The 7734-nt window shown below is 35.6% G+C and overlaps 1 pseudogene; it reads right to left on the reverse strand.

The window, feature by feature from the left end:
• The window catches only part of LOC120225431, a 28711-nt pseudogene extending 22250 nt beyond the window's left edge, over positions 1–6461 (reverse strand).
• Between the last annotated feature and the right edge of the window lie 1273 nt (positions 6462–7734).

Genomic DNA, 7734 nt, shown 5'->3' on the forward strand with positions numbered 1-7734 from the left:
CAACCAGCTGTTGGAAAAGACAAAGGCACTGCCCTAAGGTGAAAGACCTTCCGTGTAATGTGCCTCATCTCTCAACCCTTTCTTTCTTTGAAATAACTCAAAGTGCTTTATTCCAATTTTGTATCATGGTTAGAGTTTTGACTGACAGTTTAGAGAAGGTCCTAGAGATATTATTAATAATAAAATAGCTTTGTCTCTATTCAGTTCCTATCAGGTGCTAGTCACCAGGCTAAATACTTTTATTTTATTATGACAAAAGTATTCTGTTCATAATGGCAGCATGAGTTGAGTGTTACTTTTAAATCACCGTTTTAAAGATTTTTCTAACGTTTCAAACTGTGAGAGAATAAATCTGTCCTTTAAAAGAAAACAACATATAGATGAAATTAATAAATATTAATTTTTAATGATGTAATACGTTCAATGTAAAGCCACTAAGTGATTCAGGGCTCAAAAACAACTCGGTTTGATTAGAAAATTCATAATTCTGGGCCCCTGGGTGGCTCAGTCGGTTAAGCAACCAACTTCAGCTCAGGTCATGAGCTCACGGTCTGTGGGTTCTAGCCATGAATCGGGCTCTATAAAATATTTTTAAAATGGAAAGAAAACATATACTTCTATTTTAAACAATTGCTTGCAAATATTTCAGTGTCCTTGTGTTCATCTGTTAGACACCATCTGTTTATTATTTTAATATTAATATTTATTTAATAAATATTTAACGTATACATACATATCATTTAAATGTATGCATAAGATTGTTTTTAAAATGTATGCCACTTTCATATAGTTTTTGAAAATTAAGGATGTATAAATATGATACTATTACATTTAATTAATTTCTAGAATGAAGAACTAAGTGATATAAAGTCAGATAGAACTTCCAGGTATGAAAACATGAGCCTTGTAAGAAATTTCTCTGTATTCTCTCTAATTTATTTTATTTTTATCTCCTGTTATTTTCAATATTTAGTCCTGAAACTCCTAGCAGATATATACCTGCAAAATATAGTATTAAAACTCAAGTGTTAATCTTATGTTAGTGCTGACTTGTTAGCAAGTACTGAGATAATAGTGGCTCGATTCAATTTCTTTTTTAAAGATTTATTTATTTTTGAGAGACAGAGAGACGAGCATGAGCAGGGGAGGAGCAGAGAGAGAGAGGGAGACACAGGATTCGAAGCAGGCTCCAGGCTCTGAACTGTCAGCACAGAGCCCAATGCAGAGCTCGAACTCGCGAGCTGTGTGAGATCATGACCTGAGACGAAGTCAGCCGCTTAACTGACTGAGCCACCCAGGTGCCCCTCAACTCAGTTTTTTAAATTTTGTGTATTTAGCGAGTATTTGTTAGTGAGGAGCCTGAAATTAAGTCCTCCATTAAGAGCAGCCTCCAGCTGCGCATAGCCCCAGTTCCAGGAAAAGCCTCAGCTGAAGCCACCCTCAGGACCACCCTCGGATCAGCCAATCAAAAGAAATGTGTAACATTCCTGTGGTCTGAGTCAGGGCTGGGAACTGCAGCTAGTTACTCTGCACAAACTAGCCAATCACTCACTGCTTGCCTAAACCCCACGTAGGCCCTTTGAAATCACCTCATAATTGGTCATTTTCAAAGGATTCTCAAAGGTCATGATTGGATCCAGCCAAAAGTAAAGGACACCTCACAGAAACTGAATGGTCAAAACTGTTACCATGGGTGCTGTACAATTATGATTGGTGCTTATGTGATGATGCAATACGTACAACGTGTGCACTGTAACACCCCCGTCTCTTACCTCATAAAAACTCTGCTCGCTATTGTTCGGGGCCTCACCTTGCTGCCACTGCGCTGGTTAATGGGTGAGCCCCTGCTCGAGCTTGTAATAAAGGCCCTTATGTACTTCCATCGGTGTCGGCTCCTTGGAGGTCTCTGGGGACTCGCGATTCAGGTATAACAGTTAGTAATAGTTAGTAAAAGCAGTGTGTGTGTGTGTGCACAGGGTGATGGCAGCGATAGAGGTTAGAATAGTTACACTTTCTTTTTTCTCCTGTATTTCTGCTGTTCAGTCCTCAGATGCTATTGTGCTACTGTGCTTAATTCTATCAGAGGTGTTCTCTTAAAGAATGTTTCTGTGGAATTTAAAATCTGACTAATTTTTATATTATTTTTATTTTTTGAGAGAGAGAGAGGGAGGTAGAGAGAAACTTAAGCAGGATCCATGCTCAGAATAGAGCCTGATACAGGGCTCTATGCCATGAGCCTAGGACAATGACCCTAGCCAAAATCAAGAGTTGGTCACTTAACTGACTGAGCCATGCAGGTGCCCCTAAAACCTGACTTTTAATGTTTATTTATTTATTTTGAAAGAGAGATATAAAGCAAGCAGGGGAGGGGCAGAGAGAGAGATAGAGTCCCAAGCAAGCTTCACACTGTCAGCATGGAGACTAATACAGTGCTTGAATGGAAAAATCAAGAGATTATGACCCGAACCAAAACCAAGTCAGACGCTCAACTGATTGAGCTACCCATGGTCCCCTAAAACCTGACTTTCAAAAGAAAGGAACATTTTGCAGAGGGTACAAACACTGGTATAATATCAGATGAAACAGTGTGTGTGTGTGTGTGTGTGTGTGTGGTGTAACATAATATATATAACATATATATTAACAGATATAAATGTATGAATAGTTTTTATTCAGAGGCACAATTAGTTTAAATGGCAATTCTTTGTAACCATCGCAGAGGACAGATATCCCCTTGAAAAATGAGGAATAGTGAAGTGCTTTGAAAATCATGATGCTAGTTTTGTTATATCTGTGATTTTTGCCTTTTCTAATTCTACTGGATCATGGTATATTCTTGGGAAAAAATGATTTTTCTCTTCTAGATTCCATTTCACCTTTTAATTATGTGGTAAATTTTGAATGAGGTATTTAATATAGTATCTGAATAGTAAGTCTTGTTCATAAAAGACTTAGATGGAAACCAAAAATCATCCTACATATGTCTCATAAATAATTCACTGCCGGGACTTTAAAAAGCAAAGAAAGTTGCCAGTAAGTTTTTTGTACTAATTATCAGAAGAACTGATGATTGGGAAAAGCTTTCTAAAAAATGTAGGGCACCACAACCTAAATCTTTTCATGGAGATAGTAGCTGGCAAAGCAAATGAATAATTGCAAAGAAAAGTGTGCTGGAGGACAATGGAAGAAAATGTAAAGGCTATCATATGAAATAGAACAATTGGAAAGGACGTGTGATTTTAGCTTAAAGAAAGGTGAGGAATAATAACAAAGCTAGAGAAAATGGTGAGATATTTGTAGCATTGTGGTTAAACAAAGTTAGAAAGCATGGAAACATGTGAGAAATGTTAGAAGCTCTGGACAAAATTATGGTGATAATTGCATAAAAATGAAGAATTTAAAATTCAATGTGAAAAAGATTATGAGTGGTATTAATACATAAGACAGAACTACGTTGCAAATAACATTTATAAAAATAAGGATTATTTAAATCTATTCAAATTGTTGGCTAATATATTTTAGATTAAAGACTATATATGGGGCTGCTAAATATCACTTATGAAGACCAATAAACTCTTCAAACATATGGATTCTATTTTACTCATAGAGTTGGCAAATTTCAGTTTCTTACATATTGTTATTATACGATTGTTTAAGTGATCACAGCTAATCAAAATTGAAAAATTTACTTTTAGGAGGATTTATATGCTTAAAATAATTTTTTTAAGAAAACATCACTTTTTATGTTTAAGTTATTCATTAGAAGTCATTTGACTCATCAAAGAAAATTTGTTTGGCTCTTTCAAGAAGCATGAGCCAATATATTTTTTTCCCTCAACCTTCATGGGTTTTCCTAACAAAATGTTAAGACCCAAAAGATAATCATTCTTCTTTCATCCTTACTTTGCTGTGTTTGAGAGACTTAACATTTTTCTCAGCATTCAAAAAATATCTGGGGAAAGATGGATCTTTTTTTTCTGAAAAGTTGAAAGTTTTATGAGGATTTGGTTGATTCTACTCTAATAAAGCATTACAAATACCTAATGGCAGCCAGCAGATGCAGAAGTTATGGCCATGTTAACAGAGAGGAAAAACAAACAAACAAGCAAACACCTTTCTTCCTTGACTCTTCCTTGAAATCTCAGTTGTCTAACTGATACATATTCATTTGATCAGATAGTCACACTTGAGGAAATGTCATATGCACAGGCATGAATAAAAGACTATTATGTTATTTGTGGGTAATGTGTTTATAATGATTTTATTTTCCTTCTAATTATTTACATAATTAATGTAGTATATATGAAGCCAAACCATGATAAATAGAAATGAAAATTTGGTGATGAAATTTCAAAGCAGTGTACAGCTAGGGTAGCCATCTGATGGATCACATATACACGTATGTTTGTATTTGGAAAATCATAAAAATGAGAACACAGAATTAAACATACACTTACAGGATACATAAGTAAAAATAATTAAAATATTTTATTAACTGTTTTTACAATTCTAAAAATAAAATTGTCTACAATCACATTCTTTATATCATTCCCTTACTCCCAAATATATCAAAACTTTTTGCCTTACATATCATTTGAAAATGCATCTCCTTTATTCTTAGTTAATTTTTAAAAATGCTAAAGGAAAAAAAGAGAGAGAGTGGCTTAAATTTTAGAGAGTGCACATTTAGTCTTTGAAATAACCCCTGTGAAGATTATTTTCTGTTTTGGTATGTGATTGTGTTAGTGGAGAATAAGGTAAATGAGAGCTAAATGACTGAAACTTTTTTTGTATATACTTGATCAAATTTGATCAAAAGTAAAACAGGGGCACCTGGATGACTCAGTCAATAGAGCGCCTGACTCTTGATTTCGGCTCTGGTCATGTTCCCAGAGTCATGGAATTAAGGCCTATGTTGCACTCTGCACCGGGCATGAAGTCTGATTAAGATTCTCTGCCTCTCTCTCTACTGCTGTCTCACTCTAACAAAACAAAAAAAACAAAAACAAAAACAAAAAAAGTAAAACAGGACATGGAACTTAAGTATATGACTGCAGATGTAGAAAATAAACATTTACTGAAGTAAGATAAAAGCTTTTTTAAGAATTACAGATATTGGAGCGCCTGGTTGGTTCAGTGAGTTGAGTGTCCAACTCTTGATTTCAGCTGAGGTCATGACCCCAGAGTCATGGGATCGAGCCCTGAGTAGGGCCCAGTGCTGAGCATGGAGCCTGCTTAAGATTCTCTGTCTCTCTCTCTCCCTCTGCCCATCTCCCTCACTTGTGCTCTCTAATAAAATTAGAAAAAAAAATATTTTTATGTACTCAATCTGATATGCATCCATAGTCACTTTCAGCTTTATTTCAGAATTAAAGATAAAATATATTTGTGTTATATTTCCCCCCAAATTTCTTAAGAGCATCTGCTAAAGTCAAGACTACCTTTGGTTTGGTTTTCGCTGTTTAATACACTGACTTCTACAATATATACTTTAAAGTCAAATGAAAACCTTCAAATTATCTCAGTGGAGAAGGGATATGTAGCTCTACTTGAGAATCAATATATTTTGGATATCTGTCTCTTGTTAAAATCCTGATTCTCATTTACAGCTGTTAGTGTGGTTAGTGTGGTCATACAACTTGCTGGCAATGAACTTCTGTTACAGAGAGAAAGGTTCCCAGGTTGAAAGTTAGCATTTGCAGCTTTGCTCAGGTCCCCCCCCCCTTAACAAGCCATCTGTGTATTCTCATAATTACACCACTAGCAGTGACATCCTTTAAATTTTGATTACTCATGGTTTTGAAACATGCTTAAAATGAAAGTGAAGAGTATAAAACAAAACTAGATAGAAAACACAGAGAGTAAAAACAACTAATTAAATGTAAACTTAAAATTTAGGCAGGAAATAGCAACAGTGACTAAAAGTAAATGGAAGACTATGATTGGAAGAATTTATCAGCTAATTTAAATTACAGAATAAGTGATTTTATATACAGCTGGGGTCTCTTTGCTTTCAAGCTGCCATTGTAGCTCTTCAGTAAGAATCTAAGATGGGCATGAGATAGGTTGTAACAATGTCTCTGAAATAATACACATGTATTAAGCAATTACTCTGTTGCCTTCACTATTCTAATTTTATGAAGATTATTAAATCTACTTGTTAGAGTAAAGGTAGAATTTCTACAGCTCACAATAGATTCTCTGGGTCCACAGACCCATCCATTACTCATTTCTCTGGTTGACAAATGTATAAATATAATGGGAATATTTGGGAGTTGGCAGAATTCCCACATTGATTACATGGCGCATGGTGTAAGACGTTTTGCAATAAGGTAAGGCAACATAGAAGTTTATGATACTTCTCTAACCCTGGTCAGAATATTTAATCAAAAAATATATACCCTTGAATGAATGACAGTGATCACTGCCATCCTTGAATACCCATTGGATGCATGGTTCATGTTCCCAATCAGGACCCCATTTAATCATTGTCTGTCCCCCCTGAAAACAAGACAGATACTGGAAGATGACAGTGGACTTCAGGAAAGTCAACCAAGTATTAATTCAAAATGCAGTTGCAGTGGTAAATGCATTATCTTTGCTAGAACAGAATAACATGACTGCAGGTACAGGTAAGAGGCCATTAATCAAGCAAATATGTTCTTTAATAATCCATAAGGAAGGACAGAGGAGTTTTCATTAACAAAGACAGACAATAGTAGTCATTGATAGTCTTGCCCAAGGGCTATGTTATCTGCCCCATTCTCTGCAAATTATCATCCAAAGGGATATAAACCATCTGGATATTATGATGGCACCATGCTAATTGGCAATAAGCAAAAGTGAAAAGTAGCCTTGGAAGCCTTGTTAAGAAACATGTGTTCTATAAAATAAGAAATAAAAACAGAAAGATTCAGGATAATGTCATATCCATGAAGTATTTAGAGGTTAGTGGTTTAGGCCACATCAGGCATGCACTACTGGTGAAGTTACAGAATTAGGAATGTTATGCATTGTTAGTAGGAATGCAGATTGGTGCAGTCACCCTGAAATATGGTTAAAGTTTCTTACAAAGATATATACGCTTACTGTATGACACAGAAATCTCACTCTTGGGTATTCACTATAGAGAAATGAAAATGTATATTTATACAAAGAGTTATACACAAATATTTAGAGTAACTCTTTTGTAACTGTAATAAAATACACTGGAAATTGCCCAAATGTCCTTCAGTTGGTGAATGGATAAACAAACTGATACATCCACATGCAATATTATGGTTTATAAGAAATAATATATTTGGTCATTCAGATGACCAAAATGTATTTCTCATATGTATTTGGTCTTTGTCCATTGTTCCTGGATCACAGCTCCTAAAACCCTTGAGATTTCCCATGACAAGGACCATAAATGTGTATTTTGTTTTGTTAATGAAGATGACTTCTGGACCACACCCAAGGACAGGGGCTGATTGCCAGGTGGACCAAACAAGTATTTAGAAGATTGGAACTTTCAGTTCCACCTTCTGACGTCCAGAGAAGGGTGTTGGTCCAGAAGTTCAATCAGCCACTGGCCAGTGACAGTGAGTCATGCCTATGTAATGAAATCTCTATAACAACCCAAAAGGACTGGGTTCAAAGAGCTTCCAGGCTGGTAAACATGTGGAGATTAGGAAGAGTGGCACACCTGGAGTAGGCTGAAAACTCCAAGCCTTTCCCCACACCTTGTCCTAT

The sequence above is a fragment of the Hyaena hyaena genome, unplaced genomic scaffold (assembly GCF_003009895.1).
Source record: "Hyaena hyaena isolate Hyena2069 unplaced genomic scaffold, ASM300989v1 scaffold_1399, whole genome shotgun sequence".
Lineage (NCBI taxonomy): Eukaryota > Metazoa > Chordata > Mammalia > Carnivora > Hyaenidae > Hyaena > Hyaena hyaena.